Genomic DNA, 25097 nt, shown 5'->3' with positions numbered 1-25097 from the left:
TCAGTACGAGTTACAAACTATTCTGATGAAGTTCCAAATATATTTGATCAAATGCCAAAGTGACAATTATGTGGTATTTCATCTAAGGCATTAAATTGCCAAGTGGTTTTGACACACAAAACACCCTCATTTTGAACCCTTATCAGTGTATTTTCCATCCATAGACATTTCACAAAATGGACGAAGTCACGGTTTTTCGTCAGTTGAATAGATGTGCTAGTGAACTAATATTGTGTAGTTCTCTGCCAGTGAACTGCTTTCCTAGTTCTATGAAGGATGTCTGGCTCATATAGTCACTCGTTCTGGGCCAGCCTGGTGTAAACTGCAGACATATCATAAAGGCATTCATTGCACTGATCTCAAATATTTTATAAAATAAATCATTTTCCACCACCCGTTTATCCTTTTGTAGTGTGCGGTCTTACCAGCTTGTCCGTCGTATCTACCCATGGCTTTGTTTTATTGTAATCCAGAATCACTACCGGCTGGAGTCTCCACTATCTTCCACTTCCATCCTTGTGTCGAATGCACTGAGCAATGTCAAAACTTTGTCCTTTTCAGACAATATGAAACAAATGTCACATGCTTTGTTTTATTAGAATCCAATATCATTACTGGCTTGAATTCTTCACGATCTTCCACTTCCTTCCTTTAGTGGATTGTAGTGAGCCAAGTCACAACTTTGCCTTTGCCTCTTTGAGCCCAAAAAAGGACGAAAAGTTGACTCGACCTTATGTCCGAGTAGAAGCCTCTGGTAATTGGCTTTTATTTCCTCTAACTGTTCCTGAAAGTGTGATATCGATTTTCAAACGTGCTCTCGTCAAACTAAGGCTTCTGTAAAAATTGTCAGCTGTTACATTTCTGCCATTGTTTTGAAAGCCATTCACCATGTCTAAAGCAAATCCCTTGCCTTAACGGCTTCGCATGGTTCGTTTTCTCGTCGCCCAGTGTAAACCTGCAGACTCGGAACGTACAATGTTGCAGTGTCACATACCCACATTCCAAGTACATCTCTGATGGGAGCCGGCTTGTCAAGACGTCTCGCATCCGCGTCGCCAAATCGGATGCGTCTTGAAATTTTGGTAAAACGATTTTTAGCAATTTCTTCGCTAAAAAACGTGTCTATTATCCTGTTCATTCCACAGATGTATAATATCTTCATTATGGGCCTTGTAGGCGCCTAGCAGAATCGGACACTCATAAAGCACTTCTGTTCAATGGTGTCTATTCGTGCCCATCTACTACAGTAAACGAGATCTTCCTCTTTGTTAGTCCACTTCAGCATTTCATCAACTGTAACATTCTCACGAAACAGTTGAAAAGCTGAATCTATGGAGTCCAAATTTTTTACTGAGAATTTTGTCGGGTCTGACTCTACTCACATTTCCTCTCTCCCACAACTTCTTCTCAACTCTCATTTCTGCCACACTACATTTTCGTTTTTTTTCTTTTTTTTTTACCTAGACGAAAGAGATGAAAATTATGTAACGTGGCACTTCGTGCTACCGCACATATATAGTAACTGAAAACATGTTAAGTAGTTACCTATATAACTAGGATGTACGTGTCGGTTCCCTTACGGTCTGGACGTCTGCACTGCCCGAAACTTTTTCCGGACTTCCGTCTGATTCAGGAATATTCTCTGCTAAGACGCCTATTTGTCCATCACTACATGAAACATCAAAATATGTATCACTCATATCCCTGTCTGAGTCTCCAGAGACAGAATTGTATAGTAATAATATTCGGAGCACTTCCTTTTAGGTAAGGAGACGTGCCATTTTCTAGCAAATATAATAGACACAGAACTAGTTGCTACAAACATAATAAAAGTAATCGACAACATATGAAATCTTGTCGACAACTGTTCTATCCAATAATTTTTCCAAGAATGTAATAAAAAACAAATACAGCAACAGCTACACACTGTAAAACAACTTTAACGTATCATAAAACCCCAGCAGAGAGGTGGGGTCGACTGTGACTCCGGCGGTGTTCAGTGGTTCCGCCATGATTTTCTGCAAAACTAAACGCATTCAAAAAGTTTTATTACTGTATTAGGAAACTATTACTCCTTTCAGAATACTCCGAATTTTCCATAATTTTAAAGAATATAGGGCAAGGTTTATTTTACAGACAATTACACTATCGGGTCACTACAGACCCCACGCCATTAGGACCGTTAACTATGTGAAGCAGCTGAATGGGTTGAAAATAAATAAATCGCCAGCTCCTGATGGGATTCCAATTCGGTTTTACAGAGAGTACTCTACTGCATTGGCTCCTTACTTAGCTTGCATTTACCGCGAATCTCTTGCCCAACGTAAAATCCGGAGCGACTGGAAAAAAGCGCAGGTGACGCCTGTATTTAAGAAGGGTAGAAGGACGGATCCTCAAAATTACAGACCAATATCCTCAACATCGGTTTGTTGCAGGATTCTCGAACATATTCTCTGTTCGAATATAACGAATTTCCTTGAGACAGAGAAGTTGCTGTCCATGCATCAGTGCGGCTTCAGAAAACATCGCTCCTGCGCAACGCAACTCGCCCTTTTTTCACATGATATCTAGCGAACCATGGATGAAGGGTACCACACGGATGCCATATTCCTTGACTTCCGGAAAGCGTTTGAATCGGTGCCCCACTGCAGACTCCTGACTAAGGTACGAGCATATCGGATTGGTTCCCAAGTATGTGAGTGGCTCGAAGACTTCTTAAGTAAAAGAACCCAGTACGTTGTCCTCGATGGTGAGTGTTCATCGGAGGTGAGGGTAACATCTGGAGTGCCCCAGGGAAGTGTGGTAGGTCCGCTGTTGTTTTCTATCTACATAAATGATCTTTTGGATAGGGCGAATGGCAATGTGGAGCTGTTTGCTGATGATGCTGTGGTGTACGGGAGGGTGTCGTCGTTGAGTGACCGTAAGAGGATACATGATGACTTGGACAGGATTTGTGATTGGTGTAAAGAATGGCAGCTAACTCTAAATATAGATAAATGTAAATTAATGCAGATGAATAGGAAAAAGAGTCCTGTAATGTTTGAATACTCCATTAGTAGTGTAGCGCTTGACACAGTCACGTCGATTAAATATTTGGGCGTAACACTGCAGAGCGATATGAAGTGGGACAAGCATGTAATAGCAGTTGTGGGGAAGGCGGATAATCGTCCTCGGTTCATTGGTATTATTTTGGGAAGATGTGGTTCATCTGTAAAGGAGACCGCTTATAAAACATTAATACGACCTATTCTTGAGTACTCCTCGAGCATTTCGAATCCCTATCAGGTCGGATTAAGGGAGGACATAGAAGCAATTCAGAGGCGGGCTGCTAGATTTTTTACTGGTAGGTTTGATCACCACGCGAGTGTTACGGAAATGCTTCAGGAACTCGGGTGGGAGTCTCTGGAAGAAAGGAGGCGTTCTTTACGTGAATCACTACTGAGGAAATTTAGAGAACCAGCATTTGAGGCTGACTGCAGTACAATTTTACTGTCGCCAACTTATATTTCGCGAAGAGACCACAAAGGTAAGAGAAGAGAGATTAGGGCCCGTAGAGAGGCATGTAGGTAGTCATATTTCCCTCGTTCTGTTTGGGAGTGGAACAGGGAGAGAAGATGCTAGTTGTGATACGAGGTACCCTCCGCCAGGCACCGTATGGTGGATTGCGGAGTACGTATGTAGATGTAGATGTGGATATTTAACGGCGGCAAAACATTTTAGATTATTAGCTTTAAAACTGTCTCTATCCATATCGCTACCAAGTACATTCCGCCAGAAGTTAATATGTAGTGTGAGATCGTCAAACTTAACAATAAAGCAGCACTTAATTCATAGTACATAATTTCTTTGAAAGAGGCATCCAATAATAATACACGAGAATTACATTCCGATCAGAAATATATCTTTTTAAATAATAAATCCAACAACATTAATTTTCAATTCTCACAAATTCTGATCGACAATTCGACCGGACAAATAGTATAAATAGTAAATAATTAAATAAAAAATACCAGTATAGTAATTGTGTAGATGTGTTTTATAAGTTTGTAATTTTCTTGATTTAAGCACTTACATGACCTTTGAAGCATAGTATAACTACTGGAGTTGAACTGAAGTACAAGAAGAACAAGTTTTTGTCAGAGCCAAGACCTTCCGCGCTGGAGTCAGCAGAAACGTAATAAAATTTCATCATGCTTCCTTCTGGTATATGGTATACATGCACCAAGAAAATATTAATCTAATCGTTCAGAATTCTGTCACAAGTGTAGATTTTTCTAGAATAGCATAAATGGATAGTTATTTCCAAATCTGATTTACTGTGCGAGCTAGAACCTGCGTACTCTGAGATTTTTTGAAATTAATGTGTTACGGCATTGTCACATCATTCTAAAAGAATTAGATTTGAATATTAATGTTAATTATTATTAGTTCTAATACTCAGAAACTTTTTCTTCTTCTGGATAATCTTTAGTCGGTATGGTAAAAATATGTAGACAAACCAAAACTGATGTTACCAAACAAGGCAATGTTCGGATAGCCGCTGAGAATGTTGAACAAACCACACAGGGCACTGAACCGAAAAACCCTTTTAGCTGAAATATTCTATAAGATGGAAACATTATTCAGAACTATGCTGTTCTCAGTTAAGTTAGTGCTATTTCGGCAAAGCCAGAATTTGTGTCTCGGAAAGATGTATTTTCTGTCGTGGGACCGTCATTCACAAAAGATTAAAGATCTTAATCGGGTGCAAACGGGCATACACGAAGCTAAAAAAAGGCTAGTAGACGATGCTGGAGAAATTGGTGTAGCTCAAGGTAGTTTATCTGACATTGTTAGTATTCTCTCTGATTGTGTTAATAATTTGTCACTAGAAGAAGACAAGGAAATATTGGAACAGTATGTCTGACAGGAACAGAAGTTCGAGCATTTTGAGGAGGTGATTGATCACGAAAAAGTAATGATAGGTCCCGTTTCAACTGAGTGCAAGAAAACATAATAAATACGGTAACCAATGAACTCGAGGCAATGAAAAGTTAATTAGGTGAAGGTTTCTCACAGTGGCGAGATAGTTTGAACCAGTGGGTGTAAACATATACTAAATACTTATCAGAAGCTAACTCTTTGCACCCTGTAAAGAAGTCACAGGGCAGCATCGCGCTCCCTTGTTTAAATCGCCGCTTCCTGGGTGGTTGTACTCCACATAGAATTGCGAGGATCTCTAAGTGGAAACAATGAGGCCACTAACTTACATATTAAAAAAACTGCGCTTTCATTGAAATTACAGAAGCTTTACAGTAAAAACTTCTCATGGTGTGATATTTTTACAGTAGGAACTTCGCTAGTGGAAAAGCGACGGCCTCTCAGAAATACTTTTCATCAGATTTTCAGGAGATTATACTTTAAACATCTCATAGCCAAATATATTATTTTGATAATGAACTAACAATCTTTTCGTAATTCGTTACGTTTATCGTTCAGCTTAGAAATAAAGTAAGCCATAGCAAGTGCTTACAGTGAATCTTTCTTGTTGGTACTAGTTTACTTTTGGTTTACTGCGGGTCATACGTTTTTGGCTTTGAAATGTAACTGATACTTCAAAGTTTTATTTAGAGTTTACCGTAAGTTGCCCTACATGGCAGCACTACGTAGCATTGATGCATAGTACACTCAAAATCGAGAATTGAACATGTTAGAGCTACGAATAACATTGTCGAATGAGCTGAAAACAAAATTTGTAACTTGACGTTGGAGTGGAAATGGTTAAACAAGTTGTAAATGACAATCACTCATCGATACATGAACTGGATAGTTAAGAATTGCATTATGAAATATTAAGTTGGAATTCGATTACTCAATAAATAGTGCAATTCTCAAGGCTGTCAATTCAACTATGTACCTGGGTGTTAAAATTACGAACAACTTCAGTTGGAAAGACCACATAGATAATATTGTAGGGAAGGCGAGCCAAAGGTTGCGTTTCATTGACAGGACACTTAGAAGATGCAACAAGTCCACTAAAGAGACAGCTTACACTACACTCGTTCGTCCTCTGTAAGAATATTGCTGCGCCGTGTGGGACCCTTACCAGGTGGGATTGAAGGAGGACATCGAAAGGGTGCAAAAAAGAGCATCTCGTTTTGTATTATCACGTAATAGGGGAGAGAGTGTGGCAGATATGATACGCGAGTTGGGATGGAAGTCATTAAAGCAAAGACGTTTTTCGTCGCGGCGAGATCTATTTACGAAATTTCAGTCACCAACTTTCTCTTCGGAATATCGAAAATATTTTGTTGTGCTCAACCTACATAGGTAGGAATGATCATCAAAATAAAATAAGAGAAATCAGAGCTCGAACAGAAAGGTTTAGGTGTTCGTTTCTCCCGCGCGCTTTTCGGGAGTGGAATGGTAGGGAGATAGTATGATTGTGGTTCGACGAACCCTCTGCCAAACACTTAAATTTGAATTGCAGAGTAGTCATGTAAATGTAGATGTAGATGTAGAAGCTGTATCAGCATATTTTAGTAAATGCGATCGATTTCTGTGTGGGATCAGACCACCATGGGGTCCTAAAATTACCTCAGATGTCCATATACACAAGTATACACAAGTAAAATAATAGTTCCCAGTTGCAGGTCATTCCATCGCTAACAACAGACGCGCTTGGAAAACGGGCAATTTGGCAACCATGGAAATAGCACGATACGTTAGGAATCCAAACATGGAATCAGTGTAATCGAACGACAAACCTTTGCCACTGATCCTAAAAACGAGATTCAGTCGATATGGCGTCGTGGGCCGGTGAACAACGTGCTGTTGGCATGTGGACGTCTTACAATTAACGGTAGCTGTGTGGCCGAGCGTGGTGTATTTCGGGTTCATTACTGTCTCGTGGTCATGCCACAGTCCCATAGGCAGATGCTGTCGAAGTGTGGGTACAGAAATTTGAAAAAAATGGGTAACAACGTGCGAAAGAGTAGTGGAAGCGGAGAATGCGTGTCTACATCACAGAGAATGTACCAAGAGTGGATGAAGCCCTCAGCGAATTTCTCCGGCTTTCTGCACACAAGCATGCACTGCAGCTTGGCACACCACGTCACAGTGTACGACAAATGTTGGATCAGGATCTGCAATACGACCCATACACTATTCAGATAGTGCAATAAACAAATGTGAGCGACTTCAAAAAGAGATTGCGCTTTTGCTCGGATCTGTTGGAATTCGTGAATGCCACCCAGCCCTGTGCAACAATCTCATCTTGAGGGATGAGACCAATTTTTGTGTATCAAGCTTTGTTAACAAACATAACATTAGATACTGGTGCCGTGAAAACCTGAAATATTTCATTAACCGCCTCTTCTCTACCAGGAAGTGGTTGCGTGTTCATTTATTTTCATCATTCCGTCTTCGATGTATAGATAGAACAACAAGCGCGAAATACTACGTTCCAGTCTTCTCATTTTTCTTTTTGTTTTGATCATCAGTCTTCTGACTGGTCTGATGCGGTCCGCCACGAATTCAAAAAAAAAAATGGTTCAAATGGCTCTGAGCACTATGGGACTTAACGTCTGTGGTCATCAGTCCCCTAGAACTTAGAACTACTTAAACCTAACTAACCTAAGGACATCACACACATCCATGCCCGAGGCAGGATTCGAACATGCGACCGTAGCAGTCGCGCGGTTCCGGACTGAGCGCCTAGAACCGCTAGACCAGCCACGAATTCCTTTCCTGTCCTAAGCTCTTCATCTCAGAGCAGCACTTGCAAACTACGTCCTCAATTATTTGCTTGATGTATTCCAATCTCTCTATGCCTCCACAGTTCTTGCCCTCAACAGCTCCCTCTAGTACCATGGAAGTCTTCCCCTCATGTCTTAACAGATGTCCTATCATCCTGTTGAAAGGTGGCTACACTGAGCCACAGCGCCAGAGATCGCGCTAGAGAGTATTGTTCCGCCGCCTCCACTGGCAGTGATTATTGAGAACTCGTAGTGGGCAGTGCTTTGGGAGAACTCGTGGTAGTCAGTGCTGAGATGTCGTAGTGAGGAGTGTTTGTTGAGATGAGCTAGTAGGCAGTGCTTGCTGAGATGTGATACTGAAAAGTTCTTGTTGAGATGTGATAGTAGCGAGTCGGTGTGGAGAGATTGTAATGTCTAGAGTGCTTTTCATCAATATAAATTAAGGTAACAAACTACTTTTCTTTTCTTTCTCATTATTTCAATGTCCTGAATAATGCGTCATTACAGGTTCAGTCAACAAAGCATGTGGCTTGTGTTCTTGTATTAGAGTGTAATTCTGGTTTTCTTGAGTAATTATGGTATTTCTATTTTCTTTAATTAATTCAGTATAAATGATATTTGAAATTTCTTGTGTTGTTGAAGAAGAACCGTGCCAGATGCGTACGTTGAGTCATACTTCCACACACAGAACAGTTACACTTGTGCTTTGGTTTCGTAGGTTTTATAGTTGCTGGGGACTTAATTAATTAATTGTGTTAATGAAAATTTCCAATTCATTCTTTGTTATTGTTCTATGCAGTCAGATAGCGTAATAATACTAGTCAGGGCCAACCGTTTACGAGACTGCGTAATCGGACATACAGCTACTAAATCAAAAAATTAAAATTATTTTCATTTTATTTATAATTAAGCCCCCATGCACGCTACGGCACATATTCACTTAGTGTAGTGAATCCCCTGAGGACACTAATAGCTGCACATAATTTCAGTTTGTGACTTAGTGGCACATCTGGCGGAAGTGCGTACGTAAATTGATCTAATCATGAACATGGATGTATGTCATTCTTAGGATTGCGGAAGATCTTAAATTTCCGAACAGTCAAGAAGTGTTTACAGTCAAAGTTTTCGCCTCGTGGCGACAAAGACCTACCGCGTCTGTCCCAGTCCGAATGTCGATTATTGTCAAGTTCGCGCGCTTGGCGCTCTCTTGTTGCATCCCGTAAATAAAACAAATTACTTTCTTCAAACCCCTCTGCTATTTGTGATTCTAAATTTCTTTTGCTGTCTTTTCCTACAATTTCGCCTTCAATTTATTTCACTTGCTTTCCTAATGCTTCAAATTCCCATTTAACGCGTTCATTAAATTTTCCGTGATTTTCAACATGCTTATTTATGCTCTGGTACTCTTTGGTTTCTTAAAATGGCAATGGAGCTATATCATCTGAATCTCTGTCCCCATGTAAACTAATATTTGTCAATTTATCTGAAATCTCCTCAACTCTTTCCGATAAGTCACCTAATTGCTCTTTCTGTTTATTTACGTCTTCCGTAAGTGTCGCGACTCGGGTTTCAGTATTGACACATTTAGTAGTTAACTGTTCATATTGTTGTGTTAGATTATTTATTCTGTCATTTGGTACGGATTCCTCGATTCTCTCAAATATTTCCTCCTTATCGTGTGCACGTTGTAAATTTAACTCTGAAAATTTTTGTACTATCACGCGATCTCTTTCTTCCTGTTCTCTATCTTGTTCCCTTTGTCTAATCTCTACTGCAATTAATCTATTATTGTGAGAATTCAAAATTGGTTGTACTTCTTCTCTGATTTCTTTCTTTAACTCATCTTTCATATTTTTGAAACATGTCCCTATTCGTGAGTCTAACCGTGTTTCCATTGTTTCCATCTCTGTTTTAATTGTTCCTATTTGTGATCCCACTGTTTTTAATTCAGATCCCAACTGTGATCCCAGTGAGTCTAACCGTGTTTCCATTGTTCCCCTTTGTAAGTCTAACCGTGTTGCCAAAGTTCCTATCTCTGTTTTAATTGTTCCTATTTGTGATCCCAAATCTAATATTGCACCCATCAACTGCTCCATATGATCTGGTTCGAAATTCTTTTCGCCCCTAACATTTCTCGAAAAACCAGTTTCCTTCGTCATAGCTGTAAAGCTATCTGTGTTCGATACTATTTCAGAATCTTCTATCGTTAATCTCGTATTCTGTGAATTTCCTGATTGAGAAAAATTTTGAAATGGTTCCGGACTATTTTCCCGACTTATTACATTGTTTTCCACTTCATTATTCATCACACTGTTTTCCTCTGTTGGCGAGTTCGCCATGTTAACAATCTCGTCATTCTCACTATCCATCATTTTGGCCTTTTTCATTGATCGCGTGATCATTTACAAAATATAAAAAACTCGTCACTATAAAAAATTACACACAATGACACTATATCTCCAACAATACCATTCACACGAAATGTTTCCCTCAAACACGATTAATCGAACAATTGAAATAATTGCACTAATTGTCAAACCCGTAGACAAGACAACAGAAATGAAATTTTGCAAAAAAAAAATACCATAAGAAGAATGACAATTACCAAATCTACACATGCAATATAGACTACAATTACTAAACTACAAATTACTACAACAATCCTACTGTCTACTATTTCTACAATCAGAATAATTCCAAGGGACGATCCGAAGCAGCGGTCGCCACGTGCATGGGGGCTTAATTATAAATAAAATGATAATAATTTTAATTTTTTGATTTAGTAGCTGTATGTCCGCTTACGCAGTCTCGTAAACGGTTGGCCCTGACTAGTATTATTACGCTATCTGACTGCATAGAACAATAACAAAGAATGAATTGGAAATTTTCATTAACACAATTAATTAATTAAGTCCGCAGCAACTATAAAACCTACGAAACCAAAGCACAAGTGTAACTGTTCTGTGTGTGGAAGTATGACTCAACGTACGCATCTGGCACGGTTCTTCTTCAACAACACAAGAAATTTCAAATATCATTTATACTGAATTAATTAAAGAAAATAGAAATACCATAATTACTCAAGAAAACCAGAATTACACTCTAATACAAGAACACAAACCACATGCTTTGTTGACTGAACCTGTAATGACGCATTATTCAGGACATTGAAATAATGAGAAAGTAAAGAAAAGTAGTTTGTTACCTTAATTTATATTGATGAAAAGCACTCTAGACATTACAATCTCTCCACACCGACTCGCTACTATCACATCTCAACAAGAACTTTTCAGTATCACATCTCAGCAAGCACTGCCTACTAGCTCATCTCAACAAACACTCCTCACTACGACATCTCAGCACTGACTACCACGAGTTCTCCCAAAGCACTGCCCACTACGAGTTCTCAATAATCACTGCCAGTGGAGGCGGCGGAACAATACTCTCTAGCGCGATCTCTGGCGCTGTGGCTCAGTGTAGCCACCTTTCACTGTCCTTTCTCCTTATCAGTGTTTTCCACATATTTCTTTCCTCTCCGATTCTGTGCAGGACCTCCCCATTCCTTACCCTATCACTCCACCTAATGTTCAACATTCGCCTGTAGCAACACATGTCAAATGTTTCGATTCTCTTCTGTTCCGGTTTTCCCACAGTCCATGTTTCACTACCATATAATTCTCTACTCCAGACGTACAATCTCAGAAATATCTTCCCCAAATTAAGGCCGATATTTGAAATTAGTAGACTTCTATTGTCCAGGAATGCCCTTTTTGCCATTTCTAGTCTCCTTTTGATGTCTTCCTTGCTCATTTCGTCATTGGTTATTTTACTACCTAGGTAGCAGAATTCCTTAACTTCATCTACTTCATGACCGTCAATCGGGATGCAAAGTTTCTCGCAGTTCTCATTGCTACTACTACTCATTACCTGCGTATTCTTCGATTTCCTCTCAATCCATTCTCTGTACTCATTAAACTGTTCATTCCGCTTTGCAGATCATGTAATTCCTCTTCACTTTCATTCAGGATAGCAGTGTCATCAACGAATCGTGTCATTGATATCCTTTCACCTTGAATTTTAATTCCACTCCTGGACCTTTCTTTTATTTTATCAATGTTTCCTTTTTAATATGAGCACTTCTTTCTTGGTCATACACTCTTTTTTTCTCCTCTTAACTGTTTTACATATTGTATATGACCCGACTCTCCCTATACCTTACCCCTACCTTTTTTCAGAATTTCGAACATCTTGCACCATTTCACATTGTAGAACGCATTTCCCAGGTCGAAAAATCGTATGAACGCGTCTTGATTTTTGTTTAGTCTTACTTCCATTGTTAGCCGCAATATCAGAATTGCATCTCTCGTGCCTTTACGTTTCCTAAAGCCAAACTGATCGTCGTCTAGCGCATCCTCAAATTTCTTTTCCATTCTTCTGTATATTATTCTTGTAAGCAACTTGAACGCATGCGCTGTTAAGCTGATTGAGAGATAATTCTCGCACTTATCACCTCTTGACATCTTCGAAATTGTGTGAACAATACTTTTCCGAAAGTCAGACGGTATGTCGTCAGACTCAAACATTCTACACAATAATGTAGATAGTTGTTTTGTTGTCACTTCCCCCAATTATTTTACAAATTCTGATGGAATGTTATCTATCCCATCTGCCTTATTTGATCTTAAGTCCTCCAAAGCTCTTTTAAATTGTGATTCTAATACTGGATCCCTTAAATCTTCTAACTCAACTCCTGTCTCTTCTTCCATCACATCAGACAAATCTGCCCTTCATAGAGGCTTTCAGTGCATTCTTTCCATCCATCCATCTCTCCTCTGTATTTAACACTGGAATTCCCGTTGACTCTTAATGTTTTCACCCTTGCTTCTAATGTCACCAAACGTTGTTTTGACATCCCTGTATGCTGAGTCTGTCCTATCTAAAATCATTTCTTTTTCGATGTGTTCACATTTTTCCTGCAGCCATTTCGTCTTAGCTCCCCTGCACTTCCTATTTATATCATTCCTCGGCGTCTTGTATTTCTGCATTCCTGAGTTTCCCGGAAAATTTTTGTACTTCCTCCTTTCATCGATCAATTGAAATATTTCTCCTGTTACCCATGGTTTCTTCGATGTTATTTTCTTTGTACCTATGTTTTCCTTCCCAACTTCTATGATGGCCCGTTTTAGAGATGGCCATTCCTTTTCAACTGTACTGCCTAGGGAGCTATTCCTTATTGCTGTATCTATAGTCTTAGAGAATTTCAACCGTATCTCGTCATTCCTTAGTACATCCGAATCCCACTTCTTTGCGTAGAGATTTTTCCTGACTAATGCCTTAGACTTCAGCCTATTCTTCATCAAAATGTATTGTGACCTCAGTCTATATTTCTTCCTGGGTACGCCTTGCGATGCATTATCTGATTTTGAAATCTCTGTCTGACCATGATGTAATCTAACTGAAATCTTCCCGTATCACCTGGCCTTTTCCAGGTATACGTCCTCCTCTTTTGATTCCTGAATAGAATATTCGATATTACTCGCTAAAACTTGTTGCAGAGTTCAATGAGTTTTTCTCTTCTCTCATACCTTGTCCCAAGTTCATATTCTCCTGTATCCTTTTCTTCTTCTCCTTCCCCTATATAATGGCCCACGTCGCTTTGTGCCAACTTCACTGTAGCTTGAAGGGATTCTTAAGTTTGCTTTATATGCCCGACTTCTAATTTCACGACACAAGTCTCCAGGGTTGAGCAGTTATTGCACGATGACGACACGCAATACAGTTTGTTAAAGCGGAGTTCGCCGTTATTAATTATGTTTTCAGATTTAATTTTATTACTCGTACAGAGACTCAACGTTCCTTTGTTTAACAGCGCGTCGTCAAAATAAGTATGAAATGCTAATGTCTTTGCAATACATAATGTCGACTATTGAGTTAAAGTTCGCACCTACTTTGCCATTTTAGAGAAGAGAAACCTTAAGCGGTTCTGCTTCTATAGTCTCAGTATGAAATTTTCACTAATTTCAATTTACTTCCTATCTCAGTTCAGTATTTAACGCAAATTATATATCAATGTCATTTCAGAGATATTACGTCGGTTCCACGCTAACGAAATACCACGTAATTGTCATTTAACATCACTTTTATTAATAAACCTTTTTCTTATGACGTAAATGTTAATGAATGATCACTATCTAGGAGGAGAGAGGGATTGATCCTAATCATGAGGTAATAGCTTTTAATGAGCCCGCAATCGTTGTTGTTGTTGTGGTCTTCAGTCCTGAGACTGGTTTGATGCAGCTCTCCATGCCACTCTATCCTGTGCAAGCCTCTTCATCTCCCAGTACCTACTGCAACCTACATCCTTCTGAATCTGCTTAGTGTATTGATCTCTTGGTCTCCCTCTACGATTTTTACCCTCCACGCTGCCCTCCAATGCTAAATTTGTGATCCCTTGATGCCTCAAAACATGTCCTGCCAACCGATCCCTTCTTCTAGTCAAGTTGTACCACAAACTTCTCTTCTCCCCAATCCTATTCAATACCTCCTCATTAGTTACGTAATCTACCCACCTTATCTTCAGCATTCTTCTGTAGCACCACATTTCGAAAGCTTCTATTCTCTTCTTGTCCAAACTATTTATCGTCCATGTTTCACTTCCATACATGGCTACACTCCATACAAATACTTTCAGAAACGACTTCCTGACACTTAAATCTATACTCGATGTTAACAAATTTCTCTTCTTCAGAAACGATTTCCTTATCGTTAATTAAATAAAAAGTCACGTTCAAGGATGATATGCCAACAACTTTTGTTACGTCCGTTTCCACGTATCTGTCAAAAGTAATCCTGTCGCCTTCAATTCAAATTAACACTGACGTTAACCCCTTTTGACGGAACATCGAATCGTAACTATTATTTGAAAGTTTATTATAGTCCCAGAATTAATTCCTTTCAGATACGCGCACGACCGAACAGCAGAACGGAACCCAAACGACTTGTTTTAACAACCGAACAACGCTAGATGTTACATTACGACCATGTCCGCCCGATGAACATCTCATTGACTCTATATTTTCTTCTCTGCTTCATTAAATTATTCCTAATTACAATTAATTCAGCTATTTAAAGAAAACATTTAACAAAAAATAAAATAAATTTATCCCAACGTAAAGGATCCGTCATACAAGCCCCCCAAATGCTGCAGGCTTGAATTCACTTTAAAGGCATTAGCATTTTACCTCAAAACTGTAACGGTTTCTTACTGCCCACCTATAACTTATTTATTGGGGACATGATAATGGTGATAGGTATTTGAGGGATCAGGAAACTGTGAGGACCAAGCCGCTTAGGTTTTTCCTTTTAGCACAACAGTGCACAAAGTGGATATGATACAATATTATTCTTTTACATGATTTGTACAAAGTTAATTTTTGTTTTACTGATTAAGTTAGCGTATCTTAAATATTCCAGATGCGGTTGCACAGTGGGACCTTATAATCACGACGTTATTCTCGTCATTTTGCAATTGTCTTTATTCCGTGCCGCCCGCCTCTACTTATGGCTTGCGGACAAGAGATTGTTGCAACACCAGATTTCAATGATACTCCAGTCGTCGCCTCTTGCCGGCTGGAGTGGCCGTGCGGTTCTAGGCGCTACAGTCTGAAGCCAAGGGACCGCTGCGGTCGCAGGTTCAAATCCTGCCTCGGGCATGGATATGTATGATGTCCTTAGGTTGGTTAGGTTTAATTAGTTCTAAGTTCTAGGCGACTGATGACCTCAGACGTTTAGTCGCATAGTGCTCAGAGCCATTGAACCAAATCGTCGCCTTTTCTCACGACTTGCGAACGACATGTCGCAGGAGTGCTTGAAGTTTGGAAGGTAGGAGACGAGGTACTGGCAGAAGTAAAGCTGTGAGTACCGGGCGTGAGTCGTGCTTCAGTAGCTCAGTTGGTAGAGCACTTGCCCGTGAAAGGCAGAGGTCCCGATTTCGAGTCTCGGTCGGGCACACAGTTTTAATCTGCCAGGAAGTTTCATATTAGCGAACACTCCGCTGCAGAGTGAAAATCTCATTCTGGACATGTCTATTTTAAATGATGACTAACTGACAACCTCAGCTGCTGACAGGTGTTGTTGTTTTACCTCGCTGTGGACAGCTGAAAATGTGTGCCCCAATCGGGACTCGAACCCGGGATCTCCTGCTTACATGGCAGACGCTCTATCAATCTGAGCCACCGAGGACACAGATGAATATCGCGACTGCAGGGACTTATCCCTTGCACGCTTCCCGTGAGACTCACATTCCCAACTGTCCACAATTCTACATATGTATTGTACCTTATAGACATTTGCCCACCCACTCATTACTTGCGCACGCGTTGGCGATTCCCGTAAGAGTTTGGGCAACCTGTGCGCATTCGCACAGACAAAGGTCAATGGCTGGGTAGCCTTTAACTATATATACAAAGACAGTAACTTGTTCTCGAAAGAACAGTTATTGTTGATGACCGTGCAGCTTTTCCCTGAAATAAATGATGACTAACTGACAACCTCAGCTGCTGACAGGTGTTGTTGTTTTACCTCGCTGTGGACAGCTGAAAATGTGTGCCCCGACCGGGACTCGAACCCGGGATCTCCTGCTTACATGGCAGACGCTATATCCATCTGAGCCACCGAGGACACAGATGAATAGCGCGACAGACGGGAAGCGTGCAAGGGATAAGTCCCTGCAGTCGCGCTATTCATCTGTGTCCTCGGTGGCTCAGATGGATAGAGCGTCTGCCATGTAAGCAGGAGATCCCGAGTTCGAGTCCCGGTCGGGGCACACATTTTCAGCTGTCCACAGCGAGGTAAAACAACAACACCTGTCAGCAGCTGAGGTTGTCAGTTAGTCATCATTTATTTCAGGGAAAAGCTGCACGGTCATCAACAATAACTGTTCTTTCGAGAACAAGTTACTGTCTTTGTATACATGTCTATTTTGTTTTTCGTAACGGCTGGCCACCTCCTCTTATGGTTTGCGGACCAGCAAGTGTTACAACAGTAACTATTGCATAATTATTATGCCGTCGCCTCTTCTTATTTCAAGCAAACGACTTATCTATCATGCACCTCGTCGGTTTTGTAGAGTCTGGTGTTCTTGATATCTTCATATAGCTTGGGAACTGGTTGAATTCCAGAATGACTGTTGCATGAGTACTCGGTCGTCGCCTCTTCTTATAACATGTGAACGACATTACTCTCATGCTGGTACTAGCTCCTGGATGAATTAGGCATTGGTTTTCTAATGTTGTCTGAAGCCTTCCACGACGATTTTACATAATCACGCCCCATAAGGTTGTTTAGGCAGCGACGCCTCAACGTCTCGCCCCATTGTGTTGTTTAAGCAGCGACGTCTCGATGTCTCGCCCCATCGGGTTGTCTGAGCAGCGATGCCACGACGTCTCGCACCATCGTGTTGTTTAAGCAGCGACGCCTCGATGTCTCGCCCCATCGGGTTGTCTGAGCAGCGATGCCACGACATCTCGCACCATCGTGTTGTTTAAGCAGCGACGCCTCGATGTCTCGCCCCATCGGGTTGTCTGAGCAGCGATGCCACGACGTCTCGCCCAATCGTGTTGTCTAAGCTGCGACGCCTCGATATCTCGCCCCACCGGGTTGTCTGAGCAGCGATGCCACGACATCTCGCCCCATCGTGTTGTTTAAGCAACGACGCCTCGATGTCTCGCCCCATCGGTTTGCCTGAGCAGCGATGCCACGACGTCTCGCCCCATCGTTTTGTTTAAGCAGCGACGCCTCGATGTCTCGCCCCATCGGGTTGTCTTAGCAGCGATGCCACGACGTCTCGCCCCATCATGTTGTCTAAGCAGCGACGCCTCGATGTCTCGCCCCATCGGGTTGTCTGAGCAGCGATGCCACGACGTCTCGTCCCATCGTGTTGTTTAAGCAGCGACGCCTCGACGTCTCACCCCATCGGGTTGATGAAGGAGCGACGCCTCGACGTCATACTGCCGTCTCTATGACTCTTGAGCACAGTTGATCCGTTACATCCGGATATCACAGTACATAAAATAAAATCACAACGATCACAACACATCTTGTAGCACTGTAACGAAATAACTATCATGTCTGATCTCCTTTCCGTACTTCACTTTATATGTCTTATAACACTTTGATTACTACATGATCAGTAACCTACTGTTACTAATAGTTATTCATTTATGTTTGCTCCACTAATTATCCGTTCATATTATTTGCACTATAAATTGTTTGTTTTATTTAAGACATATAGCTACAGTTATAACTTGGTCTGTATCAAGATTCTGTCTAATTTCAGTTCCCGACACAATCGTTGCACTCTGTTTTTTTTTCTCTCTCTTTATTATCTGCCTTCATTAATGGATCAACGCTCTTAAGAGAAATTACTGACATTTTACTACCAGACAATTGTCTTCACGATAATTCTATACATACTGTCTCAGTACTCATTATGTTATTTTACAAATGCAAGCCTCTTTATATTGACTCTACATATGGAGGCAGAATTTTTCTTAAAACTAAAGAAAACTATACTAACAATATGAACATTTAACAAAAAAAATATACTTAAGTCTATTTCTACTCATTTTTATTCTTAATATCACTAAACGATTACTAAAATATTGTGTTTATTGTCTCTCTTTGTTATTCATAATATTTTTTAATGTCTTTATGTGGGAACTACCCTTTAGGTAGCCCCCCATTTTTTTTACTTTCCCTAATAGGTAGCTACCAGGATGTGGAATATCCAGTATCTGGTAAGGTCCAGTATATATATATATATATATATATATATATATATATATATATATATATATGTTGCCATTTTTTATTCAGTCTTTTAGAAGATGAGGACTTAACATGTCTTCTTAAAAGTACCTCTCATTAATCTTATAAGTAACTGTTTTTACGAGATTCTTGTCGTATTTCCTTTTTCTCATTAAGGCCGCTTTTTGCAGCTCCTGATGAACCTTGTCCAATAATTGACTTTGGTTTCTTTTTGGTTCCTCCAGCCTGGGTAAATATTTAATACATTCTACTGAAGCTTCCTTGCCTAACAATACTTCCGATGGAATACTTTTGGTTGATGAATGAGGAAGTTCGTTATGAATTTTCTCAAATGTAGATAAATATTCTGTCCATTTATAATGATTCTTATCCATGTATGTTCTTATGTACCTATTAAAATCTCTAAATAATCTTTCGACTGGAGATGCCTCCGCATGATAGCGGGAAATAAATATATGTTTAATACTTAGTTCGTCCATGCAATCCTTCCATTTATTACTGGTATAATAAGAAGCATTATCGGTTAACAAGGCAGTATGTTTACCTATTTTAGGGATATAATCCTTTAATAATTTAATTATCATAGGTCCTGCACTTGTTGATCTTAAGGGGTACATTTTCACATACTTAGAAAAAACATCATAAATTGCAATCACCTATTTAAATCGACATTTAGCCGTGGGTAATGAACCAATTACATCACAAGATACTATTTCTAGTGGTCTTGACGGTGTGATAGGTTGTAATCATAATTTATTACTATACGTAATAGGTTTCACTTTCTGACACAGTGGACATTTTCTTAATATCTCATACGAGGCTTTGCAAAACGTTTGATGGGGATAGATATCCATTTCATATTCGTAATTCTTAATAATGCCAGGTTTCTGGTCGAACACACTTGAACTGATACTTAACAATTCAGCTAATTCGTTTCTTTGTTCTTGAGTTAAATATTCAGATTCTGATACTTTACTTTGTGTCAAGTGTTGTATTCCTAGCGGTCCATTCACACTTAAAGAGTTTACTTGTTCCTCTACCGCTAGCGGCAGTAGAAAAGCATTAGCCATCTTAATCTTAATTCTATAACAGAATTTGTTTAGTAATTCCCATTCCTTAAACAACTTTAATTCTAACGTGTGCCCGTTATTATTTAGACAACATACACCTTTAGCGAGGTCGAGTTTTAATTCTCGCTCTCGCATAAAAAATCCAGCTCCAGATGCATGGATAGGACAATTTAGGCGCTATCAGGAAGGTGCTATTAAGTCTTTCCCCCTGAGCTATAATCTCTACCTGCACTTGGGCCTTTATGGGTACGGATTGTGTCCCTAATGCTCCCGATAACACACAGTTAGATACTGGAAGAACTGGTAATTTTTGTTTATTATTTAAAAGTTTGAACATGCCAACACTCATCACGCTAAATGACGGGCCGGTATCTAACAGAATACTAATATCTTCGTTAAGAATCTTAATATTTACCAAAGCTTGTGCCAACTCTTTAGGTTTATCATTCCATTTCCCTGGATTCTATAATAACTCTTCCTTGATATCTATCCCATCATTATATCTTAACACGTAAATCTTCAGATCTTTATTTCCTTCCTCTTCCTCGCCAGCGGCACTTGGAAGACGAAGAGCAGCTGGCTCTAGTTTGTTGGGTCGTTGTTATGGTGACTGCTAACTTCGTCGAACACTGCTACCCGCACGTCAGAATTATTGTTTCTCCATTCATGATTACCGTTAATCGAACAATCTACTGGTGGTACTGGTACATATTGTCCCGCAGCAGTTATTACATTAGTGGGAGCTGCGCATTGAATATTTTGTCCGTTATTCCACGGCACCCGCCTACCATGTGTTGTGAATTGCTGTCCCGATCGATCGTCATATTTTCTCTTTCGCGAACCATTATCCACATTATTATTCCCACTTTGAATCTGACCATTATATTTCTTATTTACCTTATCCATAATCCTATTACTACCATCGTTATTCTCCCGTTGGTTATTGGATTTATCGGGTCTATATCCTCAAGAGTTACCATTGTTATGGTCATTATTATAATCGCACTGATTACGGATAGAATATTGCCCATTACCAATCCCGTTAGACTTCCTCGGAGTATACCACGCTTCACAACAATTATGTTGAGAATTACAACCGTTCAGTCCATATGATTTACATCCCGTGCTCTTCGCATCTTCCTGAATCAAATGTAACGAGTCGACTACTGACAAAAATTGTTCGATATCATCATCGTCTACATTTATTATTTTCTTCTCTCTTAAATGAATGGGGAGTTTACCCTTTAGTATTCGGATAACTTCCCTCTGACTTATGGGATTGTCTAAATATCGAGTTTTATTGATAGACTTCTCAAAGCATTTACGGAGAGTTCCTTTCTTTGCGTTATAATATTCGGGACTATATATTTGATTACGCAGTCTATTTTGACGGCTCTGTGACCAATACTTAGACACAAATAACCTTTCAAACTCTTTACATGAATGACAGTCTCCGGCTACTTCCGATGCCCAAAGTGATACCTCACCACTGGTTTTGGATATAATAAATTGTATTTTATCACGTTCTTCCCACGATCTGGGAAATGCGTTATGAAGCTTTTTATAAATACCATAGGATGAACTGAATTCTTATCATTAGTAAATGTTTGGAACTGTCTCGCTTTCAAGATACTGTGTTCTACTTTCGTAGATGTAACATATCCCCTGCGATCAAACTCACGATCATCTCTATATGACTCATCAATATTATTAGAACTATTATTATAACACTCGTATCTGTTTCTCTTTTCTACTGAAGAATATTTAAAATAGCTGTGTTCAGAATACGTATTGGCCGGCCGAAGTGGCCGTGCGGTTCTAGGCGCTGCAGTCTGGAATCGCGAGACCGCTACGATCGCAGGTTCGAATCCTGCCTCGAGCATGGATGTGTGTGATGTCGTTAGGTTAGTTAGGTTTAACTAGTTCTAAGTTCTAGGGGACTAATGTCCACAAAAGTTGAGTCCCATAGTGCTCAGAGCCATTTAGAATACCTATTATACGTTCTAGGTTTTGCTGACCCATCCTCTATAAGTGATATTCGTCTGTCAACCTGTTCCTGCCATCGATGTAATTCAGCGATTACTTTATCTTTAATAGCTGTAAATTCAGCCTTCAGTTGTTCTAAGTCGTCACCGCTGTCATCTTGCGCTGAGTTATGTTTTGCCTGTTGACACGCAGACTCGATAACTTCATGCATTTGCACTTTAACTTCCCCAGCTGTATTATGTAACCAAGCAGAAAACTCATTTTCAGTTTTACTTGACTGCTTACTAAGGTATTCGTCAATATACCCTTGTCCCTTTATCTCTAGATTTTCTGGACGATCGGCTATTTGATTGACCTGTTCGACTACCTTCGATTGATCAACACGTATTTCCTTGACTTCACTCTCTAAAGTGGTTACCGAATCCTGTAAAATATCTCTTCTCTCCTCAGATGCTTTTAGTCCTATAGTTAACTGTTCCAATTTTGAAACAAAAAAATCATCTCTTTGCTTAATTCTACCCTCTAAGTCATGAATAGCTTTCGTAATGATCTTTTTATTATCTTCAAAAATATCGTCCTTGAATTTCTGTTGTCTGAGCTCACACTGTTTATTAGCTTCCTGTTCTCTAAGATCCCGTTCTCTGTTACCTTCCTGTTCTCTAAGATCCCGCTGTCTGTTAGTTTCCTGTTCTCTAAGATCCCGTTGTCTATTAGTTTCAAGGATATCTTCTATGAATTTCTGATCTGAATCTTTCGACTGTACCAGAAAGTCAAATAACTTCTCTAGGCTTATGTTACCGCGTGACCTATTAAATTTGCCTCTCGGTTCAGTAGATTACTCCGTTCTTCCTACGGTCTGTACCACATCACTGCCTGACGCTTCGTGCTTATCTACTGGGTTAGGTTCGGTCATCATTGTCCCATTTACTTCTAACAAATAATCAACTGCATTATTATCTAAATACTCAACATGATTATCATTATCAGTTCTTATTCCTTCCATGATTGCAGTATCAATATTTGCTCCTGTTCTAGACCTTAACATACAAACTTTCTTAGGAATAATAATCACACTTGGATTCTTCTAACCAAATATATTAACATATCGTCTATAACGCCAGAAAAATAATACACTGCAAAAGAAAATACGAAGTTCCGAACTTGCCTCATTTATCCACCACTAATATTAGTTATTTTAAAACATAATGGGTACTGTCCAATATTTACTTCAACCAGTGATTTCATGCAAATCCGGATTTCACACTATGTCAATAATGTCTCTTACCTCCTCTGTACGCTCTCTTGCGTATCATGGATTCGTACCTCTGTCGATCTGTCTCTCGTAGTTGTCGATCCGAATTTATGCTTTCCGGCATTAATCGTCGTGTTCCACGCGCGTAATCGTGTACATGAAACAGACAGTTCAATCCGGACAGTTAATTGTTCACAGTCAATTAATACTAATAATCACAATTCACACTGCAATAGTCAATTTTATTTACCTTTTCGAGCTCCACGTTGGATACGCGCCATGTACAACTACCCACGTCGTGTTGTGCCGACTCCACTGGAGCTTGAATGGATTTTTAATTTTGTTTTATATGCCCGACTTCTAATTTCACCACACAAGTCTCCAGGGTTGAGCAGTTATTGCCCAATGACGACACGCAATACAGTTTGTTAAAGCGGAGTTCGCCGTTATTATGTTTTTCGATTTAATTTTATTACTCGTACAGAGACTCAAAGTTCCTTTGTTTAACAGCGCGTCGTCAAAATAAGTATGAAATGCTAAAGTCTTTGCAATACAGAATGTCGACTGTTGAGTTAAAGTTCGTACCTGTTTTGCCATTTTGGAGAAGAGAAACCTTAAGCGCTTCAGTATCAAATGTTCACTAATTTCAATTTACTTCCTATCTCAGTTCAATATTTAACACAAGTTATGTATCAATGTCATTTCAGAGATATTACGTCGGTTCCACACTAACGGAATACCACGTAATTGACATTTAACATCACTTTTATTAATAATCCTTTTCTTATGACGTAAATGTTAATGAATGATCTCTATCTAGGAGGAAAGAGGGATTGATCCTAATCATGAGGTAATAGCTTTTAATGAGCCCGCAATCGTTAATTAAATAAAAATTCCGGTTCAAGGATGATATGCGAACAACTTTTGTTACGTCCGTTTTCACGTATCTGTCAAAAGTAATCCTCTCGCCCACAATTCAAATTAACATTGAAGTTAATCCCTTTTGTCGGAACATCGAATCGTAACTATTATGTGAAAGTTTATTATAGTCCCCGAATTAATTCCTTTCAGATACGCGCACGATCGAACATCGGAACGGAACACAAACGACTTGTTTTAACAACCGAACAACGCAAGACGTTACATTACGACAATGTCCGCCCAATGAACATCCCTTTGACTTTATCTTTTCTACTCTGATTAATTAAATTATTCCTAATTACAATTAATTCAGCTATTTAACGAAAACATTTAACAAAAAATAAAGTAAATTTATCCCAACGTAAAAGATCCGTTATACCCACAACTGCATTCCAGTCTCCCACGACTATTAGATTTTCATGTCCCTTTACATACTGTATCACCCTTTCAATATCATACACTTTCTCTATCTCTTCATTTTCAGCTTGAAACGACGGCATGTATATCTGAGGTATCGTTGTCGGTTTGCTGTCGATTATGATAAGGACAATCCTGTCACTGAACTGTTCACAGTAACACAATCTCTGCACTACCTTCCTATTCATAACGAATCCTACTCCCGTTATACCATTTTCTGCTGCTGTTGATATTACCCTATACTCATCTGACCAGAAATTCCAGTCTTACATTCTTTTTAACCCGAGCCCTTCGTTCTCGGTCTTCCCTATTTGCCTCAGAATTTCGAAAATCTTGCACCATTTGACAATGTCCAACGCCTTTTCTAGATCGACAGATACTATGAACGTGTCTTGAATTTTTTTTAGCCTGGCTCCCATTATCAACCGTAATGTCAGTTGTGCCTCTCCGGTGCCTTTACCTTTCCAAAAGCCAAATGATCGTCATCTAACACACCCTCAGTTTTTTACACTCTTATATGCTATATATTATTCTTGTCAGCAACTTTAATGCATGGATAGTTACGTTGATTATTTGATAGCTCTCGCTCACGTCGTCTTTTGCTCCCTTCGGATGCGTGTGGATGATGTTTTCCGAGGGTCAGATAGTTTTTCGCCAGACTCATACGTTCTTCACATCAACTTCGACAGTCGTTTTTTGTCACTTCTCCCAATGATTTTGCATTTTCTTAGGGAATAAAAACAGACTAACAAGGTGCTCTTTCTGGAACTAATAGACAGGATACATCTAGCCTCGCTAACGTAATCTTGAATTTTCTCCGTCCCTTGTGACTTATTCGATATTTAGTCTTCCAAAGCAGTTTTAAATCCTGATTCTTATATTGAATTC

The sequence above is a fragment of the Schistocerca nitens genome, chromosome 4 (assembly GCF_023898315.1).
Source record: "Schistocerca nitens isolate TAMUIC-IGC-003100 chromosome 4, iqSchNite1.1, whole genome shotgun sequence".
Taxonomy (NCBI): domain Eukaryota; kingdom Metazoa; phylum Arthropoda; class Insecta; order Orthoptera; family Acrididae; genus Schistocerca; species Schistocerca nitens.
Note: the sequence above shows the minus strand (reverse complement) of the source record.